At 41.0% G+C, this 25,660-nt stretch overlaps 1 protein-coding gene across 1 annotated transcript in view; it reads right to left on the reverse strand.

Moving 5' to 3' along the window:
- The window catches only part of LOC123233181 (zinc finger protein 208-like), a 347,813-nt gene that overhangs the window by 95,217 nt on the left and 226,936 nt on the right, over nucleotides 1–25,660 (reverse strand). The window lies entirely within an intron of this gene.

Raw genomic sequence — 25,660 nt, forward strand, 5'->3', positions numbered from 1 at the left:
AACTTCTGGAATTAGGTGAGATAATCAGCCTGAGGCTCTGATGGTTCCTCAGAGATAAGATGAAGACTTATCCAATAGCTGTCAGATTTGTAAGTGAATCACGTGGTGGCAAAATACTATGGAGAAACTTGAGTTAAGTCTGATTCTAGGTCCAAGGCCAAGGGAGCCATGACTGTTCTGTCCTTGTGCCCATGGAGGAAGCAGTTATTTCCCTGACCCTTTGGGCTGAAGAATCTCCAAGAGGGGTCCTTCATTTAGAGCCTGTCTTCAGGAGAGGACCTGATCCTGAAAATAGGAAATATCATCAGCATTCACAAAGCCAGTGTGAAATATGTCCCAGAGCCCCTGAATTGAACCTAACTGTGTGAAAAATAATAACTCTGGGCATCTCTCTCCTATTGTTATGTTCAGGGAGGACTAGAACCTCTGGTGTGATGGCTTGTTTATCCTTTTTCAGGACTTATTATCTACCTTTGATGTTCATCTTTTACTGAACTCTGACCTGTACCTCCACAAAACTATATCATGCCCAGTAGCCATACCCTCGTAATGTTGTCTTAGTAGATGAACTAAACCAGGTTGAGGGTAAGCAACAGGCCCTGGACCTGTAGTTGAGTTATGGGCATATCTGTTCCAAGCATATAAAGCCTGCCTATGGTAGAAGGGACAGAGGAGAACAACTTATTTTAATGGCTATGGAGGAAGCTGAAGTGGGCACTATGGAGCACTTAGAGCTTCATTGGACATCAAGGAATCCAAGGTCATCTGCTTCATCTCAGGTCACCTCTAGTCTTCCAGACTTTCGTCTTGCCACTGGAGATGGATGACTTTGGAAGAGAGAGTGAGGCTGATGACTTTGTGAAACTGCCTCATTTAAATCCAATTCACAAGGAAGGCAAGACATCACTCTTCAATGTCAATGGTTTTCTTAAAAACTGGCTTTCTTAAAAAATAAAAGACCATCATTACCACCACCAAATATAAATATATGTGAATCCTCAGATAGGCTTCTCAGGCTTTTAATGACCTCCTCCTTGGAAAGATTTCACCTCACTGCCTTTCCAGCTGAAGGAGATAGGCAGATATAATTAGGCTTCAAGTAGTCAGTATAGGCAGGTGTGTGACTGTTCCTTGGATGGATATAGTAGAGTTATTCAGCTATATTACACCCCCCTTTTCAGTCATATTCCTGAGGTGGTTTGTATGGATCTACATTCTCCAGAGTGGACAACCAGATCCTGGCTTCCCATAGCAGGAATTCTATATGTGGCACTGGAAAATGTATGTTCCACCAGTACTGATATATCTACCCCTTTCAGATTTCCTCCTATTTTTGGAACCAGCATAACGATTGAAGCCCAAGGGCCCAACGACCTATCTTCCTGTTCCTGTGAACCTGAGACTCCCAGCTGCTTTAAGGAGGGTAGGCTTAAGAACTGGGCAAGAGCAGCAAATGCATGAGAATCTGTATTTAGAGATGGCTTGATAAGACAGACTAGCTGAAATTATATATAGAGAGAAATCAAGCAATTCTAAGCAAGGAGGACACAACTCACTTTTTTCCTCTCCCAAAGGATACATGCCAGCTATGGAAATTGGTGTTTTCTTAAGGTTGAAGCATGAGCCACTTTGATCCCTAATCCCTAAACTAGGAGAGAAAATTCCTTCACTCCAAGTCTACTATTCCTCAGAGGCTATTCAGGACCAGCTGTCTAAGGGCAGGTTGCCTGTATTGTCTTCTCTTCCAGGCAAAGAGTGGGAGTACCATGATTTTCTTGACAGGGAACTGATTTGAATCCCATTTCCTCAGCTTTCCCTGTATCTTCTGGGTCAGGATCTTAAGCGCATAATGGCAGCTGGCGTTTGGATGGCTCTTTGATGTCAGTGGCAAACACTTTTATGTGAATTCTCTTATGAGATGATCACAATAACCATATTGTATTGGCAGGACAGTTATTTGAGATGTGATTGTCTTTATTTTATAAATGTGGAGACTGAGACTAATCCAGTCTTTGACTTCTTTGAGGTCTATTGCCAGTGGGGGTGGGTGGGAATCAGTAGGTCCAAGGATATCAGTAATTTAGGGAATCGTTCATCTACCTACACAATTGTGGTTTTTGGATGTGTATTCTATCTCCCCACTCCAAAAACAGTTTCTACAAATTATTTATTTTCCTGTAGCCCCTGTATTAACTCTTTCCTCCTTGATCACCTATGCCATTTACCAAAGGTGAAGGGAAACCTTAGTGTTTGCTTTAATTCACCTTTCCCTGTTATGCTGGATTGGTTTTCCCATAATGTCTCTTTCCCATGTGATTTTGACTTTCAGGCTCTAAGATCCACAACTTGATATAATCCAGGTGCCTATTCTTAAAATAGCCAATCTATGACCCAGATTTCATGGTCCACTCCTTGAACTTGACCTACTGTCATTGGCCTTTCCCAATATGGTCTATCCTACTGCCATCTCCTTCCTTTTTGAACAGGACCTCTGATTTGAAACCCCCAGGACAATTCCTGGCATTCTCTCCAAAGGGCTTTATAGAGCTCTGGGTCGAACTTGAATAAATTATCTGTGGATAAAAAGATATCTCGTGTCCAGGCAAAGGGGTGAAGGATTATGTATTAGGTAGCCTAGTAAAGAGAAGCCAGGAATAAGCCTCCATCTTATATATACACATACCCCATATACATGTACATATTTTTTTAATGTATGTTAAAGTATGAAGGGTCGTTTTTATGGCCAATGAGAATGATGGGTTAGACTCCATCAAAAAATACAACACCTGACAGGAGCAGAATTTACTGTGGACTGCATTGCATGTGGATTTATATTTGTGGTAACTCAAAGAATAAGAAAGCAGAGTGTAGCAGCAGCAACGGAAAATTTTGCTTAGTAACAAGGCAGAATTTGCTTAGCACCAAAGAGTCTATTCCAATCATGGCTTCCTGACCTGCTTGTGGTTCCTGCAAGTACAAGCTTTCTAAACATCAGGAACTGTTTAGGCTGGTTAGTTTGAGCCAATTCAGTGGTTTTTTTTGGCAGTATCATAGTTCACCCAGAGGGTATGATGCAAAGGATTGCTGTTATGCCAAGCTCACAGCACATCTTCATTAGGTGGGATATGCTCAGCTGCTAGTTTTTGGCTTGGAAACATGACAACTCAGGAAAAAATGAAAGGCATTATCAAGGGGTTAATTTGGGAGTCCTGACATAATCCTGTATATTTTCTCTATGTTGAGCAGAGTGATCATCTTTGGGGCCCCACTATACAGCTCCTCTCCTGACAGGAATTGAAGTTAACTTGGAAAAGTATTGGCAAAGAGACTGGAGATATCTATTCACAGTGAGATCCATAAGACACATCTAGACAGACCTACCTGGACATACGTGAGCAGAACACACCCTCATTTACACCCTACAATGGAAAGACATCAGAGAGGCTTAAAACAGCCTCCCAAGAAAGTTTCTCATCACCTCACCCTCATATCCCTTTTTGTGGATGTGAGGGATGGTCCAAACCAATGATCTTTAGGTCTCTGAGGCAATAATCTTGTGAATTCTCAGGGATGACAAGGACAGGGATAGGGATTTTCCTGTGAACTATGTTCACTCCTTAATTAGATGCAGTTTCAGCTGCAGAGGACCCAAAGGCAATGGGAAGATATAAGATCATGGGTGGAAGGAGATTCACATGCTACTAGCAATGACTTGTTTAGAGTTTTGTCATTACCTGATGAAGGGCTTTTCTCATCAGAAACAAAGATTGGATGACCAGATAGCAAGATTGAGAGTCCCTAGACAAAGAGCCAGCATCTTACAGTTCTAGTCCTCAGGAGCTTAGAATAAGAGGAAGGTCTCCAGGATGCTGAGGTGATTTTCTGTATGGGATTTTTAGAAAGTCATGAATATGAACTGTACAGAACAGAAGCCTTAGAGGGTTTTCATTCCTTCTTGGGACTGATGAGATTATCATTCTCTCTGTGTCCAAACATCTATTCCTAGATGTCTCTATGAATCTTCATTGTCTACTCACCTGATTCCTCCTCTCATCTACCAGTCTTAGAGGTAAAAATACTCTTCCTCCTTGCCAAAAGTAATCTGTCTACTAATATCTTCATTCCCACAATCTTTGATCATCACCGTATTTTGAAATTTTTCTGTAAATAAGATTTATTATAAAAACTTGTTTTAGAAACATATATGGAGAAAAGAAATATAAGATATGAAATTTCACTTTGGCCAATTCCTTGATTCATGAAGTTGTTCCTTGGTCTTCATGAACCATCATCAGGAAACCTACAAAGGGATAAAGTGAAATAAATGGTACCAGAAAAAAAAGAATTTCAATATATAAAGTAAGATGGAAAAATAGGATTGCTCATGAACTGCAGATTTCTATTATGTATAGTTTGGTTTTCTTTTTATGCATGTAATAAACTCAACCTGTAAGTTTCAAACCTATCTTGCTTATCTCAGCTTTTCTGGCCTTCCTACTATATTCTCTTCTCCCCATTAAAAATGATACCTCAGTGACTCTGTTTCCTTTTTTTCTTTTTGGTTCTCTTTCACCATTTTTATCACTTCCATTCCCACTCTTGGAAAATAAAGATAAATAAAACCCTTATGACAAACATGCATAGTCAAGTAAAATAAATTATCTCATCGACTATATCTGGCGTTCTAGCCTGTCACATTTTTTATTCTTTATTTTTTTTTTTTGATTCTGACTGTCATCCAGTGTGTTGGTTCCCTTTCAAGCTGTGTAGAATCTGCAAATCTGCTAGGTTTGTCATAAGTACCATTATACAATATTTGAATAAAAACATTAGATATCAGAGGACCAAGCATCTTGGCCCTCTAACTGAACTCTCCTTTGAAAATTGACATAATTCATGATTGCATTGAGTCATATTCCTGAATCTATAGAGCTCTCTGGTCTTTTGAATCACTTTTCTCTATCTTGTCAAAAAAGGGAGCATGAGAGACTTTCAGATGCTTTCCTGAATGCAAGGCCAGCTCTACTAATGCATGATCTTGATGAACTAACTCTGCAACCCCATCTCAAAGGAAATGAGATATTTCTGTATTAGGTGTGATCTTCCTGGTGGGTGGTGGGAGAGGCCAAGTAACTTCTGGTGTCTTTCTCTCCATCATGTCTCCTTTGACAGAGCTCTCAAGGGCATTGAGTCTGACCGTTGCTATGGTATATTTAGCAAGAGGAAGAGAAAAAGAGACTGAAAGAAGTGGGTTCCAGTGTGACTTTAAACCTCGTCTTGGTAGGGAAGAGAGGGAAACTGAACTCACTTTTTCTAGCTGGAAGGAGCCTCCTGACTACCCAGCACTGGCTTGAGGTGTTCCTCCAACATAGATGCAAACACTTCAAACTCTGTTAGATGGTGAAAAGTGAAGGAAAGAAAAATAAATGGGAGGAATCCCATAGAATTCTTCAAATAACCATAACTGTATAAGAACATTATTATTAATTAATGATTCTTGATGATCATTACAAGGCAATCTGGTATCTTTTGGGAAAAGGAACTGTCTTGTCTCAAAAGGTGAGAGGCCAGTTCCTGTCCTTTTAGTGTGTCCAGTTATCAAAATGACAGGGAGGTCATCTTGTCAGTAAATTAAGAGAAGTACCTGGCCCCTCCTGAGTCCAAGGGCTTCTCCTGAGGGCAGTGAAAGGCAGAGAAGGATTCTGTGAGGCAGTTCTTCAACCATGTCCTTCTCCTAAGCATCCCAAACTAGAGACTTTTTAGAATTTTTGGGGTGATATTTGGGAGGCTCTCTTAGTTCAAATGAGATATTTCGGTCTAAGCAAGAAAGCTTACTCAAGTTTTATGTTATTTGGCATATTCACATCTGTATCAACACTCTGTTTCTATTTACTATTGGCTTAGATAATGTGTATTATTGATATACATATTCTATATGGTCCTTGTGGACCTGGAATTTGGTGGGAAGGGACTCAAGTCTTGGATATATAGAACTTAGGCACCCCTTACCCAGTGAAAGGCAAGAATCAGGAGCTTAGCTTGGACTTTAAAAAATTAGCTCGTTTACACAAATATTATGAAGATGTGGAGGATCGTGCTAATCCTAACCAGGAACCCTTTCACCAAGGAGAGCAGGGTGGTCAGCTGCCTGGCAGCAATATCCTGCTCCCCTCCTTTGAAGGAATTGAAGGCTCCCTTTGAAAAAGGTTTGTGAGGAGATTCTAGAGATGTCTCTTCATGGCTCCTTGGCTTCAATAGATAAAAAATGAGGTTAAAAATCTGATTTAGAAACCTGGCCAGAGAAAATAGGTCCAGGATATGAAATTTAAGTTCTGTCCATTGAATGATTTCTTTACGCTGCTGCCTGGATTTTTTGATCTCTTATGTCCATGAGTCAGTACTTTGAAACATAAAACAAAGAAGAAATGACAGAAGGCACCTCTGGCTAGAGGTCTCTGGTTTCTGCTGTGTTTCTTCCTCAGTGGGGTGGGGTGGGGGGAGTGAGATGATATAAAAATGTGAGAGTATCTCAAGCCCAGCACATACTGTGGTGGGCCAGTCAGAGAGGGGTTTGGTCTTTCCTTTATCTTAGTGCTCATGGCTGGGGAGCAGCAGGGGCTCTCAGGACACAAAACTGTCAGTCCACACTTTTCTCCTGAGCTCCTTTTCTCTTGTTGTCCCCAGAGAGCCTGAATGTGAGCAGGCACCCCAGCAGCTGCTGGAGGCGAGGCAGCAGAGGAGACAGCTGAGCCTCCCTGCCCAGCCTGCCAAGGCTTGGGGAGGTTTTTGTTCTGGCCTGTAGCACTGTGGGAGGAGTAAAAGATCCTTGAAAACAGTAATAATCTGCCCCATCTTCAGCACTGACACTGCTGATTGTGAGGGTGAAATCCCTGTCAGCACCAGCGCCACTAAATCTGGCAGGGGTTCCTGAGTCTAAGTTGGAAACCCTGTAAATGAGTCGCTGAGGAGACTGTCCAGGTTTCTGCTGGAACCAGTTTAGATAGGTTTTTCCATCACTGTATTTGACACTCTTGCTGGCCTGGCAGCTGATGGTGACTCTCTCTCCTGGGCTCACAGACACTGAGGCTGGAGACTGGGTCAGCACAACTTCCCCCCTGGAACCTGAAAGCAGGAATGGATGACCAATGACCAATGACATGAAATGAGGAGCGCACAGGTTCCCTTCCTTTGGATACTCAGCCCCCAGCCAGCCTGGCTCTGCCAATGGCCCAGACTGAACCGAAATCCCCCCACTGAGACTGCACTGGCTCATCCCCCAAAGAGTCTAAGTCCCTTTGGATGCTTTCATGTCAGGAAAATGGCACGTCTGCATGTGGCGGCGTCCCATGTTCTCACCTGAGACCCAAAGCATGAGGAATCCAAAGAGCAGCTGGGACGGGGCCTCCATTTTGCTGTGTCTGATCCCCTGTGGCTGCTCTGACCTCTGACCATGTTTATCTGCCTCCATCTTCAGGCCCTCCCTTTGGGGATCTTTTTATGCAAAGCAGCTGGGCTGTGGGGTGGGGTTATAGGGAAGAATGAATCAGTTCAGGGCAAGACCCAGACACTTTGATGCCTTGAAGATGTCCTTCCTTCTGGGACTTTTATGAGCTGTGCGCTTCTTCTATTTCTCTTTATACCTAAGCTCCTTTCAGTTTTAGTGAGTTTTATGGAACCAAAAGGCTGGAGGGATTGCATGGGAGGAAATATTTCCTTGGGGAAAGAGGTCAGGACCTGTAGTCTAGAAAAATCTGATAGCAACTGGCATCCTTCACTTTACTCCAACCTATGATCTGACCTCCCTCTAATTAATGATCCTTTTGGGGGCTTACTATGGAACCTCTTAAAATGTAAGATCCATCATTGTTTTATTCTTTAGAATAGTTTAAGGGAACCAGCCTTCTTTCCCATCACCAATTCCCTGAAGGAACCAGCCACCCGTAAGTCATGGTTTTGGAGAAATCTGGGGTTGGGGCAGGAGGGAAAAGTTATTTAGATTCAGAGGATTCTGGGTGAGAGAAAGCAGAAGTGAGTGGACTCTGACCTCAAGGCATTTGGACAGCCGAGGGGGAGGGATACTAGGGGTTGGGCTTCTTACCCTAGTAAAGGGGATCAGAATGATTCAGGATAATTTCTCCCCTTTCTCTCCTCAGTAACTCTTTACTTATGGATCAAATCCACAGAGAAATTGTTTTGGAAGTTATCTTATAGACAGAAGGATGAGGATGGAATCTTAAAACTTTCTGAAGTCTGAAATAATGGATCTAACTTAATGAAACAGGTTTGTGACTAGAACTCCTGGTGTTTATGTCTTTCTGAGTGATTAGACCCCGTCTAGAGTACCACAGTGATGTACTGTAATATATATGAGGGACTGTTGAGTCAGGAGATGGAATTTCCTATTAAAAGAAGAGCAAAGAAGCCAATATCATTGGATTTCAGAGGCTATTAGGGAGAGTAAGATGATGGAATGAGATTAAGTTATGAGGCTTTGGTTGACAGCAGATTTTGTATTTTATATTGTAGATAATGGGGAGAAACTGGATTTGCCCACCCTTCCACAACCCATCTTAGGTTTTCAAATTTTGGAATCTTCTTGTGGATCTCAACAAGTTATCATTTGTTAACATCTATGGCTGATCTTACCCTGGGCCCAGAGCATGAAAAGCAAGAGGAAGTAGGATGGGAAGATCATTCTTTCTCTTGTAGACCTTCAGGCTTGAGACTTATGAGCCCTGAGTGAGACAGCAGGGGACAGGGAGATATTCATGTCTCAGGCAGGGTTTGTGCAAGGCTGCTGAGACACCAATTTGCAAAACAGACTTAGGTACTAGGTCTCACCTCCAAGAGTCAGTTCCAGGTATCACGTGAGAGTCAGAATAGTCAGAGTAGCTAAGTGATGTATGTATGGGAAGTTGTAACCTCTTGGTTTGATAATCTCTCCTTCCATGTCTGCCAAGCCTCTCTGGAGGGTCCCATGCTAAGGGTGTAATAGGCAGCTGCTTATTGTCGTTATATAAGAGAAATCTCTCTTCTCTGGGGATACTAGATCATTGTTGACTTCGAAAAAATAATCACCCAAATGGAGAGGCAGATGCTTGACTGGAGGCAGCAAAAAAAGCCAAGAAAAATTAACTGAATTATGATTTTTTTTCAGAATAGAGAGAAGATAGACTTTAAAGGCTATGAAGGAACAGACACAGAGTAGATAAGGGAAGACACAGTTACCTTGGGAAGGCAGGAAAAGAATCCTGCACTAATGGAAAAACAGGCTTGTGGAACTGCACCAATACTATTGGAGAGAATGCTAGAAAGACTTGAAGTCTCAATGCTCTACTCTGTCTTGCTGACTACCCCTTTGTCTGCAGGCCATGTGTCATTGGTTTCCCTATATGCCTTTAGTCTATACTTTTAATTTCCTCACTCCCTAATTTGATTCGGTTTCAACTAAAGGTTTAGGGAGTAGAATAGAAATTTAGGATGAGTAAGAAGTGCCTTGGGATGGGAGCTTGGTTGTCAGCTTTGAACATTCCGTATTGGAATGCAGCCTGGGGGGTGGGGAGTGCTGGTGTGAGAGGGGTTTGGAGCAGGTGTCCAGCCAGCAGTGACTCCATAAGTTTGGGATCTTTGGGATTGGAAGAAGTTTAAAGACAACATCTTTTAAGACAAGCCTTGGTGGTGGGAAGTGTCTGTTCCTGGTGGTCAGTTTGCAGGCATCCTTCCCTATCTGGTATCTATTGAATTATTGGCTGTGCAAGGAGTTGGTTCCTGTTATCCTGAAGTCATCAAAGGAGCAGCCTGGACCAGTTGTGAGAATCCCAATGCCCAACTCTCCCTCTAGCCTTCAGTGAAGGCTGTCAGCCTGACTGAAGTTAGGTTAGCAGAGGAACTGATATTCCACTCCCTCTTAGAACTCCATTTCTTGCCAGTTAGCTGTTCCTAGTTATAGAAATACCTCTCCCACTCTCCTTACCCTTTTTACACATTAAACTATTTTGTTTTTCTTCCTGTTGGTTTCCTCTTATCTCAAAGAACCCATAGGGTGTTAGTAGTTAACCTTTGTGTTATTCCCTGGTTTGTGACGGAGATCAGTAATCCCAACTGCCATTCCTTTAGTGTAGGGTTTTCAGATTTACTCTACCCCCGATACACTCTCCTTACTCGTGAGTTTGATCTATGAGTGGCAGTTGCCCCAAATACCTACTGGTTCCCCATAGATTTTTATTATATTTATGTCCTTTTTAAGCCCAGTAGCAATGGAGAGATTCATCATGAATGTGAGGAACTGTTGCATGTTTGCTGAAATGAGTTGCTTAGAAAAAGTTTGTATCACGATGATGGACATGTATGTATGATCAGAAAAAGAGGGACCAAGAATGAGGGTCACTAAAGGGACACTCCAATTCCTATAGATTAGGCTTCAGAACTTTAAAAAATAAGAGGAAACTCTTCAATATGTTTCATTGAAATTCTATAGGTGTTTAGGAAGGTCATGGATAAATGGCAAAGGTTTGGAGGCACTTGATTTTCTTTTAGGAATGATGAGATGATCACTCCCTTTAAGTGTTTACATTTGTTCTAGATCCTCCTATTCCTAGGCAGCTAGGCAGTTCAGTGGATTCAGGTGCTAGGCCTAACAGAGGCAATAAGTCCTGAATTCAAATATCTCATTGGATATTTACTAGCTATATGACCCTGGGAAAGTCACTTAGCTATGTCATTTAAAATCACTTGGGATCACGGGAAATGTAGTTCCAAGTATCCCAAGTGATTTTAAATGACACATAGCCTCAGTTGCCTCAACTATAGGATAGGGAGAACACTTATTTCACAGGGTGAGGATTGAAATGAGATAATATTTATAATATAAATAATATATAATATAAATAATATATAATATAATATAATATAATATAATATAATATAATATAATATAATATAATATAATATAATATAATATAATATAATATAATATTTATATATATTATGTGCCAAACACTTTTTTATAAATAAAGAAGGGTAGCTGGAGGGAAGGAATCAGGTTTCCAACTACCCTTCTTAAAAAACCCAACCTGCCTACCTTCATTCACATCACCTCTGGCCATCTTCATGACCTTATTCCAATAATCATTTTATGTATCTTCAAGGCGTCTCTCTCCCCTGGTTTCTTCTACACTAATAAAATAGCTGTCTTCAGGTCGGCACTGAAAATCAATTCTTGATTCTAAAAACTAAACTTGCTTCCTTCTCTCTACCTTCCCCAAGGAAGGAGGGTACCGTGGGATATGCAAATCCCAGCCAATATCCAAAGCTCTTACAATGACTTGGATGCAAAATGAATCTCATTCTCAGAATCAATATTCTTGATGGGTCCATATCTTGGCACGAGATGCTCAAGTAAAATTCTGGTCACTGTTTGGGCAGTGGATTGGCTGACTCCAACCAGCTGTTCTGGCTTCAGCAAGTTCTTTAGCACTTGATTTAGTAACTCCCCTTAAACTAATTCTTTCTCTTTGATCTTCATGGTGAGTCTGAGGAAGGGATGGCCCTGCTGGCTTGCTCTGGGGTTAGTAGCCATTCTGTCCGGCTATATTCAGCATCCCATGCTACCAGTTGCCCTGTAGTTTTGTGGGCTGGGCTAGCTGGGCTCTGCTGCCTTAGGCACTCTGCTGCCACATGGGTGTGAGTAGGTAAAGAGGCACCTTCTTGATGAGGAAAGTAGAGTGGCCAGCCTTCTGGTACCAATCTCCTGTTCCCCTCGGTTAAGGAATTGAAGTCTCCTTTGGAAAAGGGTTTGCAGAGGACACTCTAGAGATCTCTCTTCATAGCCCTTTGGCATGAATGGACAAAAAAATTAGATTAAAATCTTTTTAAAAAATGTGGTCAGAGAAAATAGGCATAGGATGTCAAATTTAAGCTTGGCTCATTGACTGATTCCTTTGACTGCTGCCTTGATCTTCTTGATCTTGAGAATCATTACTTTGGAATACCAAGCTAGGAAGAAAGGATAGAATACACCTCTGGCTAGAGGTTTCTGGTTTTTTCTTTGTTTCTTCCTCAGTGGGGAGTCAGATTAAACATGAATGTGAGACTGCCTAAGGGCCAGGATATAGTGGTGGGTGGGTGCGAGTCTGAAAGGGGCTGGTTCTTTACTTTGCTTGTGTCTGGGGAGGAGTGAGTGCTCTCAGGGAACAGAGCTGTCAGTTCATTGATTTTTCCTGACTCTTTAGGTCCTTTTATCTTATTCACTCCAGAGACCCTGATCAGACCAGACACCCCAGCAGCTGCTGGAAGAGAGGAAGCATGGGAGACAGCTGAGCCTCCATTACAAAATGGTAGTTTGGTCTGAGGGGTCATTAAGGAATTCTCTCAGTTGTGGGTTGAATTTTATTGTCTCTGGGGTCCTTTATAACTCCCCAAATCTCTGCTTCTGAAGTCATTTTTGGAAATGTTCTAAATGATCATTACATTTATTCCTATTAAGTGTTGGCTTATGATATTTATCTCATGGCTCTATATGTGTTTTTTTAATGTGCACTGTAATACAATATGTTAGCTTCCCTTCCCTGCTTTGTAGAATTTGTAATCTAAGGTCTGTGCACATATCAGACAGCCAACTGATGATAAACAGTGAATTGATAAACTTTCTCTAGGATATTGTCAGTTTCTAATATGTCCAACCACAGCCCTCTGACCACTGTAATCAGATAAATATTTCCAAAGTTTTCTACCAATAATAAAAAAAACAACTAGTTCTGGAAATGTATTTGGAAAAAAATAAGCATGGGATGTGAAGTTTCACTTTGGTCGTGATTCATGAAGCTGCTGCCTAGTCTTCATGAACCATTATTGAAGGACCAATAAAGGGAGATAAAATGAAATAAATAGTACCAGGGAAACACCAAATAAAATGGGCATTTACATACATAAAGTAGAATGGAAAAATGAAAGAGAAATATAATAGAATGGAGAAATGGTATTGACATTATATTGTCCTATTGTAAAAATTATTCTTCTTGTTTTGCTCACATCAGTCCTAATGACCACGAGTTTTATTTTAAACCAGGTGACTCACCTACACTCTCTTATCCCCAAAGAGAAGTTCCTGGGGTTTCCTGTGTACACTTATCAAAGTAACAGGCAGGTTATTAGTAATTTAGAAGAATGGTCCTTGAATGGGTATGTACTGCCACCTCCTGGTCAAGGGGTTCCCTATACACACATCCACTAGCGTTGGATTGTCACTGGCTTCTGAACACTCTAACTTGTGAATGTAGAGTGAATGTGCTTATGTGTAGGAAAAAAAAACATTCATGATCTTTCCTATCCTACACACAAGCATAAAATGCCTTTCCAAGGCATTGGACTTAGAGTCATAATAGGATAAACTCTCCGACTAGGGCATTAAAGATTGCAAATAGATTTGAAAAAGCATCCATCCAATCCCCTATGATTACCAGAATTCATCATCAGGATATTGTTTTATTTTTGTTCCTTCCTTCTCTGGGACAATATGTTGTGAAAGTCAAGGAGTTTTGGCGAGGAAAGTGTGGCTTGGGAGACTTAGCCAAGGACCATCTGACCAGAAAGACTTATCTACTCTGTTTTCCTCCGATTAAGCAAAGCAAACTCTGAGGAAATACTCAAGAAAAATTTTTGTAAGTTGGAGATTAAAATTAAAGACAAATAATTTATTAAGACACTTACTTTGATGTTTCTCAAACTTTGAAGTTAAGTAGCAGTTACTTCTATATCAATCACAAATTTTACTGTACATTACATAGCTTTTATGTATTTAAATTCTTAAGAATTGTTTTTGTCCCTTTCCCTAAAAGGAAAGAAGTTTGCATTAAGTAAGCAACTGGAACTGTACGTGATGTTTGCTCTAGGAAATTCTTTGTGTTACTCCAGTTTCAAATATTCAGAACTTCATTGTTTTTTAAAGGACTTTTATATTTACTAAAAGTAATTTTAAAGACTTTTTGGGTGCTTCCACCTTATAGTGAATAGAGGAATTAGTGGTAATTCCAAAGTCTAATAACTGTATGTTGATCTATCAGTTTGAAATGATGTTGGAATAAATATTTTTGAAAGGAGAATGTTTGAAGGAAATTTGACTTTTGGGAAATATAGAAATGTTTATATTATTGGGAACAAGAGTACTAAAAATTGCATTTTAATTTGAAAGTAATATGAAGTAGAAAGTATAGTATGTTAGGACTTCCTCGAAAGCAATGAGTTCTTTGTAAAAATTCAACTCCATTCCCACTCAGATTGCATTGGCTCTCTGAAAACAAAGTGCAGGGAGGGTGAAAAATTGAGAATTTAGGAGTCTTATGGATAAAAATCTCTGTTCTTGAAAAGAATGGGCTCCATATACTCCTATTTCTAGTTTCTCACCTCAGGTTCTTTCCCTGGGTCCCTCTCACCACTTATTAATTTTCCATGGCCATTAAAGGATGATCAGGATGTATTACTGGGGTAATCCCCAACCTCCTTATCCCCACTATTTGAGAATGAATGGGAATTTCCCTAAGTAAAAGTCATAGTTAACTGCAGTGCTTAACAAAATCAAATAGAGAAGACCAGTAAGCCATTAGTAAAGATCCCTGCTAGTTGCATGCTGATTCAGAAAACTACAAATTACTATTATTTGTGTGTTATTGTACTTTATTTTATTAAATGTTTCCCAATTTCATTTTAATCTGGTTCCAGCAGCAAGCCCAGTGTTGGATATCTCTGTTCAAATGGATGATAGTGGAAAGACAGCTGGTAAAGTAATTGAATAGCAGGTTCAAATGCCTGGAATTTGTATGATTGAGATTTTATGACAAGGAAAACAAGACTTCCATTTATACCTTGGGACAAAACTTTCCCAGTGAGGAATAGAAATAAGCTTCTAAATATGGACCTAAAATATTTCTCCTAAACTCACAAGTGAGATAAAATTTTAGCCTGCCATCCTCACTAGGAGCACAAGAGATTGTCCAGCCCCATCGTCCCAATCTTTTGTCCCCCTCTGGGGACAGGAATTAAAATCTCCTTTGGGAAAGGATAGAGGAAAGGAACTCTATTGATATCTTTTTATAGTACGCTCTGAGCCACTTGTGACAGACCTACTGGAAAATACATAACCTACATGGACAACTCATATACATCCAACAATGGAAAAAGGATAGACAAAGTGGCTGTTCAGCCTAAATGAAACCAAAGAGCAAACAGTCTCCTAAAGAAAAGATGTTTATTTCCATTGAGAGAGAAAAACAAGGATAGATGTGCCAGAACTTAGAACAAAGGCCAAGTCTGAAAAGGGGGATGAGTAACAGGTTTATAGAGTATCTTGAGAGAAAAGAGAAGGTCTCTGGTATTGAGCAACAAAGGGAGAAACTTCTGCCTCGCAATAGGAGATGTTCATCGGCTTGGAATGCAGACCAGGTCCTGACTTTGAAAACATAAGAAGACAGCCTTGGTGCTGAAGAGGCTCAGGGATTACTCAGGGCTGGTTTCAATCATCCTCTTGGGAGAACACTTACAACATTGTTTCCAGAGCAAGTGTCCAGCCTTATCAGGTTAATCCTGGTGATCCTTACAAAGATCTAGCCATTCAGACAATTCTACTAGCCCAAGGCCATTAGAAAGATATCAGACAGAAGATCCAATAGAATTGAAATGGTTTTGAGACTCATATCCAAAAGGCTCAGGGAAGCCTTCCAAGAAAGTTCCTCATCATCACTCACCCCTCCCATAATATCCCATCAGTGGACATGAAGGTTGTTCAAGCCCATTGCTGATGGTCTAGGGCTCTGGGACAATGAGCTGGTGACACCTATGGGATGACAGGGACGAGGATAGAGGTTTTCTGAGAACTCTATTCCCAGAAAGAGGAGGGAAATACTGAATGGGGCTTTCAGAGCATGGCTAAGCATCCTATCCTGGCACTGCCTGCCAGGGCAGGGTGGAAGAAGAGCATCAGTTATGTCAGACCTATCCTTTCCCAGGACCCCTTCAAATGTTTCCCCTAAATGAACTCTGATGATTGTCATTTGAGCAGCCCTGATCCTGAAGGGGAGAAGGCAGAGCAGGGATAAGGAAGGGACCAATTTATATGCCTGGTTGAAGAGGAGAGGAGAGAAGGTTCTCTTTCCTCTTTCTTTTTTATCCACTCCCTAACCCTTTCTAGGATGTGAGAATCTTGATATATGGCCCCCAGAGCCGGGCAGTTAGGTCCAATTCTTCCCTGGGCAATGTGGTGGCTCCACCACAAGAGCTCTGGAGAAAGCAGCAGCTACTGCCCTGAGTTTTGGGGCTCAACAGCCTGGAGGGGGTTTTGTTCAGGCCTATATCACTGTGGGAAAGGGAGCACATAATAATGCTGACAGTAGTAATGTCCAACATCTTCAGCCTCCACACTGCTGATTGTGAGAGTAAAATCTGTCCCAGACCCACTGCCACTGAAGCGGGCAGGGACCCCAGATGCTAGGGAGGTAGCTTCATAGATAACAAGCTTGGGAGGTTTTCCTGGTGACTGCTGGTACCAGGCTAAATCATTGATAATAGCCTGACTGGCCCTGCAGCTGATGGTGATTTTCTCTCCCAGAGTCACAGTCAGGAAGGTTGGAGTCTGGGTCATCACAATGACTGTCCTGGACTCTTGGAAAAAAGAAAGGAAAAAAAATAGATTTAGGTTAAAAACCAAATCAACACACAATTGATTTCCCAGCAAGTTACCTCCTTCTCAGGCAGCAGGTTCTCTGAGTCTGATATGCCATTCCCATTGGCTACAGAGACTACCTCCTCATACCTCTCTCATATATTTCAAGTTTGGGGACCTCCTGGAGAACCTCCACAAGTGTTAGCCTGTGGCTGGTCTTACCCTGAGCCCAGAGCAGCAGGAGGCAGAGGAGCTGGGATGGGGACATCATTCTGCCTTTTGTAGTCCTGGAAGCAGAGGACTCTGAACCACAAATGAGACAGATAGTGATGGAGATGTATTTATATCTCAGGACATGCTTATATATCAATATGCAAAATAGTCCCAAGAACCACTTCTAGGCTTTGAGCTCCATTTCCAGAAGTCTGAAGATCAGACTCTGTGCTGGACTTACTAGAGAATGTTATCTCATGCTTAAATGATCTCTTTCATTTCTGTCAAGCTTGCCTGGAAAGACACATGGAAAGGCCGCAGCAGATGGCAGGTTGTGATTATAAATAAGTGTGGCCTCTCTGTCTCCCCAGAAGAGACTATATCTCTGAATCTTCAGCAAAGAGTTAGCCAAGAGGAGAGACAAATGTCTGAGCTGTAGACAGGGGGAAAAAGTCATAAGAAAAAAGAAATTACTTGTGTTAAGAATTAGTTTAAGAAGAATGAAAAGATCAACTCCAAAGATAGCTGAAGGAATAAGCCCAGAAGTTATAGGAAATGCACAATCATTTTGGGAACTTAGAAAATTAATCCTGGGCTAACAAAACACTGGGCATATAGTGTTGGACAGACCCCATCAATGGAACGACCCTCCTCAAGGCTGATCTCTGCATTCACTCTTATTTTCCTGTGATTTCCATACAACAGTCTATACTTTTAACCCCTTCACTACCCAATTTGATTCAGTTCAATTATGGGGTTCCAAAGGCAATGGAAAGATGTAAGATAATGGATGTAAGCAGATTCATACATTACCAGGAATGACTTGCTGGTGTGTCATTACCTGATGAGAGACCTATCTCATCAATGACAAAGGTTGGAGGAGCAGATAGCAAGAATAAGAGTCCCTAAATAAAGAGTCAGGATCTCCTTGCCTTCAGACATTTAGAGAATCAGAGGAAGGTCTTCAGTATGTTGAGTTAATCTTCTGTATGGGATTTCTGGAAAGTCATGTTATGAAATAAACAAGAAAGAATCCTTGGAAGCTCTACAATCCTCATTGGAACTGATGAGATTACCAATCTTTCTACATACACCTGTATGTATGTAGGTATGTCTTTAAGAGTCTTAGTGTACAGTGATCATCAAAACAATATGGTACTGGCTAAGAGACAGAAGGGAAGACCAATGGAATAGACTTGGGGTAAATGACCTCAGCAAGATAATGTATGATAAACACAAAAATCCCAGTTTTGGGGACAAGAACCCACTATTTGACAAAAACTGCTGGGAAAATTGGAAAAAAGTATGGGAGAGATTAGGTTTAGATCAACATCTCACACCCTATACCAAGATAAATTTAGAATGGGTGAATGACTTAAGTATAAAGAAGGAAATTAATAAGTAAATTAGGAGAACATAGAATAGTATACTTGTCAGATCTATGGGAAAGAAAAGAATTTAAGACCTAGCAAGAGATAGAGAATATTACAAAATGTAAAATGAATAATTTTGATTACATTAAATTAAAAAGATTTTGTACAAACTAAAACAATGCAACCAAAATCAGAAGGGAAACAACAAACTGGGGAAAAATCTGTATAACAAAAACTTCTGACAAAGTTCTAATTTCTCAAATTTATAAGGAGCTAAGTCAATTATTCAAAAAATCAAGTCATTCACCAATTGAGAAATGGGCAAGGGACATGAATAGGCAGTTTTCAGATAAAGAAATCAAAACTATCAATAAGCACCTGAAAAGTGTTCTAAGTCTCTTATAATTAGAGAAATGCAAATCAAAATAGCTCTGAGGCAAACCTTGCACCTAGCAGATTGACCAACATGACAGCAAAGGAAAGTAATAAATTTTGGAGGGGATGTGGCAAAATTGGGACACTAATGCATTGCTGGTGGAGTTGTGAATTGATCCAGCCATTCAGGATGGAAATTTGGAACTATGCCCAAAGGGCTTTAAAAGAATACTTACCCTTTGACCCAGCCATACCACTGCTGGGTTTGTACCCCAAAGAAATAATAAGGAAAAATACTTATACAAAAATATTTATAGCTGCGCTCTTTGTGGTGGCAAAAAAATTGGAAAGTAAGGGGGTGTCCACCAATTGGGGAATGGCTGAACAAATTGTGGTATCTTTTAGTGATGGAATATTATTGTGCTCAAAGGAATAATGAATTGGAGGAATCCCATGTGAACTGGAAAGACCTCCAGGAAGCAATGCAGAGTGAAAGGAACAGAACCAGGAGAACATTATACACAGACTGATACACTGTGGTACAATCAAATGTAATAGACTTCTCTACTAGCAGCAATGCAATGACCCAAGACAATTCTGAGGGACTTAAGAGAAAGAATGCTCTCCATATCCAGAGAAAAACTGTGGGAATAGAAATGCAGTAGAAAAACATATAATTGATCACATAGCTTGATGGGGATATAATTGGGGATGTGGACTCTAAATGATCATTCTATTGCAAATAGTAATAATATGAAAATAGTTTTTGAACAATGATACATGTAAAACCCAGGGGAATGGCTTGTCAGCTCTGGGAGGGGGTAGCAGGGGAGGGAAAGTATATGAATCATGTAACCATGAAAAAAATTCTAAATTAAATAATTAAATAGACAATGGAAAAATAAATAAAGAAAAATAAACTAAAACAAATGCAAGAAAAGCAAAAAAAAAAAAAGAATCTCAGTATACTCACTTGTTTATTCCTCCTATCCACCAGTCTTGAAGGAAAAAAGACCATTCCTTATTACCAAAGCTAACTAGTCTACTGATACCTTCATTCTCCCAACAACTACTCACCATTCTAATCAGATTAGTATTTCCAAAAGTTTTCAACAAATAAAAACCTGGTTGAGAAATATATTTGGAGAAAATGGATATAGAATGTGAAATTTCACTTTGTCCCTTTCCCTGTCTCATGAAACCTGGTTTCACAAACCATCTCTGGAAAAGCTAAGAAGGGTTATAAAGTGAAAGAAATAATGGCAGAAAAACACCAGCTTAAGGGAGAATTTCTATGTACAAAATAGAATTGTTCATGAAGTTGCAGATTTATATTAAATATAGATTGTTTTTTATGTAGGTAATAATGATACCGTAACTTTCAAATCTATCCTGCTTCTCTCAGATTCTTTCTATCTTTCTCCTCAGTCATTTTTCTGCATTCGAAAAGATGTTGAAAACATGGATTGCAAAATATTAGAAAAAGAATATTTAAAATTGTATCAATATGTAATCTGGAAAAATTAAAAAAAGATATATCAGTGACCAGGTTTCCTTATTTTCTTTATGCTTCTCTTTCCCTATTTTTATGTTCTCTTAACTCCTACCTCTCTTATTGGAAGAAACAAAAACCAGGCTCTTATAAGTAATATGTTAAAGGAATTGTTTATGTAATTTGATTATCCAGGATCCAAAAATATTTTATTCAATTCCCTCCTTATCTACAGGTGCTCCATATGAACTCTTTCCATCTTTATCATCTTTCTCATTTGCCAGGTGTGTGGAATAACCTCAGAGTTGCTTTAATTTCCTTTTCCCTTGCTCCATTGGCTTGACTTTGCTCTAATGCTTTTCTTGCTCCCCTGCCCCTTGATTGTAGCTTCAGGCTCTAAGTTTCAGTTTCTCATCCTAATCTAGAGAAGATGTCAACTTCAGAAATGACCAATAAATGGCCTGTAGTCAATGTTTAGTTCCTTGACCTTTATCTGTTCTTTCTGACTTTCACACTCTGACCTGGCCCACTGCCAATTCTTTCCCTTGTAAACAGGTTCCTTAGATTAGTGGTTCTATGATTAGTCATCCCCTCCCGATGCCACCTGTGTAAGGCAGTCCCTTGTAGAGCCCTAAGTCCCATTTGGGGATTTCTCATTGGAGCAAAGAGACACCAGGAGCACAAGGAAGCAGGATGAAGGAGAGGGAGTAGGTAACTTAGGAAAGAAAGGGTTGGGGCATAAACCTTTGTCCTTGGGGACGAAAATGGACTACAGATACTCCTGTCTCAAGGTCCTCGCTTGAAGTTCTGTCTCACTCGTACCACGGATTAATGGTCCTAGATTGCCAGGACATATTCCTGGGGTTATAGTTGCTATTTAGAATTAGTTGGAATCTCTCTAGATAGAAGTAAAAGGTTAAAAATTGACGATTGAGGGAACAGGCAATAAACAGGTGAGCAGTGGGACTGGGTACCCGATTGTCAGTGGGCATCTGTGGGGCTTGTGTTTTGTTGCAGGAACCTTCCTTGAGAATTGGCTAACATTCATTGCTTGCATTGTCGGTGCATTCACAAGTTTGCTTCTAACATTATTCCCATGGCTTCAAGCCACGAGACCCTCCTCAGTGGTTCATATGTTGATATCACCAACATTTTTACCATTTACATTTTACAATGTAATTTGTAATTTAATGTAAAATGTAATTACATTTACAATTGCATATTATTACAAAGATGTCATATCTGCCTGCATGTGTTCATTTGTAGACATATTCCATGTCACATGCATAAGTATGGAGTGGAACTAGGAGTGGAGGAGTGTTTCAGGCTTCCAGAGGGATGACAAGGGGTTCCTGATCCTCTTCAGAGAAGAGTCCCTGAAATCATGAAAGACTCTGGGAAGAAGCCAGCATGAGCAGGAGGCAGCACCTCAACCATACCTTTCTCCCAAGCATCCCATCCTGGAGACTCTGGAGAAGTTCCTCTTGGGTGATAGCTGGAATGCTCTCCTAGAAGAATAGAGGTATTTCACTCTGAGAAGAAAAACTCATTCACTCTGTGTATTGTCTGTTATAGTCTCCTTTGTGTCAATACTATTTTTCTGTTTTCTGTCAGCCTGGACAAAGGGTATATTTGATATGTATTTCTGTAACTGGCATTTAGTGGGAAGGGACTCAAGTCTTGGATATGAAGATATAGATATAGTTTGGGACACTCCTTCCCCAGGAAGGGACAGCAAACAAGAGCTCAGTTTGGACTTTAAAAAAATTAATTCCATTACATGACCATTATGAAGGTGGGGAAAATTGTTATAATTCTATCTAGGTACCTTACCTATGAGGAGAAGAGAATGTCATGCCTCCTGGCACCAATCTCCTGTTCCATTCCCATATAGGAATTAAAATCTCCCTTATAAAAGGGTGGGCAGAGGAGACACTAAAGTTATCTCTTCCTGGCCCATGGCATCATTAGATAAAAATCTGATTTAAAAACATGGTTAGAGAAAATAGGCATGGGATGTGAAATTTAAGCTTGACCCATTGACTGATTCTATAGACTGCTGCCTCATCTTCTTGAGCTCTTCCTTCCTTCCATGAGTCATTATTTTGGAGTAGAGATAGAAAGATAGCAGAAGGCACTTCTGGCTAGAGTTTTCTGGTTGCTGACTCCCTCTGTGGGGAGTGGAGAAGTCAGATTATATAAGAATGTGAGAGTGCCTGAGACCTAGCATACACTAGGATGGCCCAGTCTGAGGGGCGATGCTTCTTACTTTACTGTTCATAGCTGAGGAAAGGCAAGATCCCTCAGGGGCAGAGCTGCCAGTCCACACTTTTCCCCTGAGCCCCTTTTCTCTTGTTGTCCCCAGAGAACCTGAATGTGAGCAGGCACCCCAGCAGTTGCTGGAGGCAAGGCAGCAGAGGAGACAGCTGAGCCTCCCTGCCCAGCCTGCCAAGGCCTGGGGAGGTTTTTGTTCTGGCCTGTAGCACTGTGGGAGGAGTAAAAGATCCTTGAAAACAGTAATAATCTGGCCCATCTTCAGCACTGACACTGCTGATTGTGAGGGTGAAATCCCTGTCAGCACCAGCGCCACTGAACCTGGCAGGGGTTCCTGAGTCTAAGTTGGAAACCCTGTAAATGAGTCGCTGAGGAGACTGTCCAGGTTTCTGCTGGAACCAAGATAGATAGGTGTTCCCATTGCTGTGTTTGACACTCTCACTGGCCTGGCAGCTGATGGTGACTCTCTCTCCTGGGCTCCCAGACACTGAGGCTGGAGACTGGGTCAGCACAACTTTCCCCCTGGAACCTGAAAACAGGAATGCATGACCAATGACCAATGACCAATGACATGAAATGAAGAGAGCACAGACTCCCTTCCTTTGGATGCTCAGCCCCCAGCCAGCCTGGCTGTGCCAATGCCCCTGATCTAAAAGAAATATCTCCATTCTCACTGAAATTGCACCTGCTCATCCCCCAGAATCTAGGTCCCTTTGGATGCTCTCGTGTCAGGAAAAATGGTACGCTTGCATGTGGCAGTGTCCCATGTTCTCTCACCTGAGACCCAAAGCATGAGGAGTCCAAAGAGCAGCTGGGATGGAGCTTCCATTTTGCAGTGTCTGATCTCTTGTGGCTGCTGTGACTCCAGACCATGTTTATCTGCCTCTGTCTGCAGGCCCTCCCTTTGGGGTTTCTTTATGCAAAACAGCTGGGGTTTGGGGTTTATAGGACCAGAAGTGAAGGAATGTGCTCAAAGGAGGCCCTTAGATATTAATACCCTGATGGTGCCCTTCCTTCTGGGACCCTTATGTGCTGTGTGCTCCTGTTATTCCCACCAAATGTAATTCCTTTCAGTTTTAGTCAGTTTTATGGTTTCAGGAGGCCATCAGGATGGGCAGTGGGTAGTGTGCTAGGTCTGGAGCCAGGAAGACTCATTTTTCTGAGTTCAAATCTGACCTCAGTTATTTACTAGCTGTGTGACCCCTGGCAAGCACTTAACCATGTTTACCTCAGTTTCCTCGTCTATAAAATGAGCCAGAGATGGAAATGGCAAACCTTTCTATACTTTTGTCAAGAAAAACCCAAATGGCCTCATGAAAGGTCAGACATGACTAAAGAATAAAAATAAATGTGACAAACTGAGATATCCAGGACTAGAGGGAATGGGGAGGATACAGAAATGGAGATTGAGAAGGAGGCACTTGATAGGGAGGAGAAGCAGGAATGCTTGGATTCCTGAAAATCTAGAGAGAAGAGAATATGGAGGAGGAGAGAGTGATCAATAGTGTCAAAGTCTGCAGAGGAGGAGGAGAGGGAAAACTGAGAGAAGGTATTGTAGTTGGCTCCTTAGAGTCCATATATGTATGACTATATATATCTGCAGGGGAGAGGGATGCAGCAGAAACCACCTTCTCCTCCAAGGAATTTTCCAAAGTGAGTAGGAAAAGCCAGAGCTGAATTGGGTTAATATTGGGTTAAGGAGGTCCTAGTCTACGCTGGAGGTAAGGAAGAGAGGAGGAGGAACGTGACTGTAAATGTCAGAGATTGCATTGCCATATGAATGGAATGGAGGGAAGAGATGCCAGGCAGGGAGAATGGGGAGAATTCCATAATATTTGGCATGGAAGCCAGTCATATTTAAGGCGAGAGGTTTGTAAGTGTTTACATTTGTTTGAAAGACCTGGATCACTCATTTTTGCCTTCTTCAGGGCTAACACAGAGCACGGGCAGATCTTCCCTGCTTGGTTCTAGTCTACCACATGAAACTTTATGGGTCTCTTTCTGGCCATGTATGACTGAGGGGCTTGTACTGTCTGGGTACTAAGGAAATCAAATTGCCTGCATAACTGAAAAAAACAAATGATCTAGAAGTTGCTAAGATAAAACTTGGAACATATATAAAAATTCATTGTGAGTAAGGCAAGGCAACTTTGAGCTGCCTCTGGACAGCTAGAGATGGGAAAGATGACTGCTCTCTATATCTCCCACTTGATCATGGAAGCTGGGACTAGATGGCTGCCTCTTTCTCTTTGTAGTTATTCTATTTTCATATTGGAGAAAGAATAACTCAAGTTGGAAGGGTTCATGCTGAGACCTTGTGAGTTTTGAGAGGTCTAGAGGTCAATAGACTCTCAAAAGGCTTCTCCAACCCCACAATTTGAAAGTAGTGATTCTTCAGTGCTCATATTTCCTTTTATTCCAATTCTCATAGCCATACATTACTACAGATAAACTATAGCCTTTACTATACAGACCTTTGTTGGCAAGGTGATGTGATTGCTTTTTAGTATGCTGTCCAGATTTGTCACAAGTTCCTTTCCAAGGAGATTTTCATTTTGTAGCTGTAGTTACCATCTGCAGTGATCTTTGAGCCTAAGAATATGAAATCTGACACGGTTTCCACCTATTCTCTTTCTGTTTGACAGGAAGTGATTGGACCAGCTCGATCTTAGTTTCTGTACTGTTAAGCTCTAAGACAGCTTTTGTATGATCTTCTTCCACTCTCATCAAGGGGTTTCTTAATTCTTCTTCACTTTCTGCCATCAGAATGGTATCATCTGCATATCTGAAGTTTATAGTTTTCTTGGTAATCTTAATTCAACTTTTTTGATAATAAGGAAGGGACCAGCTTCACTGGGTGTGAGAGTATAACTCCCACAGGTCCAGGGTCTCGAAGAGGTGGGACGATGTAGGTGATTAAGACGAATGAGACAGTGAGTGTTTTAGCCAGGCAGGTATCATAAATACTGCTCTACTCTGCCTTGAGTAAGGTTTATTTTATATGCTTTGAGATCACATAATGTTGGCATGGAAATCCATTCTCATCATATATCTTTTCTTAGAGACAATGTGTTAAGTCATATTTTTCATTCTTCAGTAACTTTCAATATTTTTCAAGGTGTGTTTGATGTATCTCTTGGGCTATGGTGGTGGGAAAGTACAGGAGACAATTTCTCCATTTAGCATTCATTGTTCTTTTATGTTCAGGAATCAGGGAGGAGGGAAACTTGGAGACTGTTCTGGCCTGTTTTTGCAGGCACCTGTGTATGGGAGATTTAAGTT

This window comes from Gracilinanus agilis, chromosome 2 (genome assembly GCF_016433145.1).
Source record: "Gracilinanus agilis isolate LMUSP501 chromosome 2, AgileGrace, whole genome shotgun sequence".
Classification (NCBI taxonomy): domain Eukaryota; kingdom Metazoa; phylum Chordata; class Mammalia; order Didelphimorphia; family Didelphidae; genus Gracilinanus; species Gracilinanus agilis.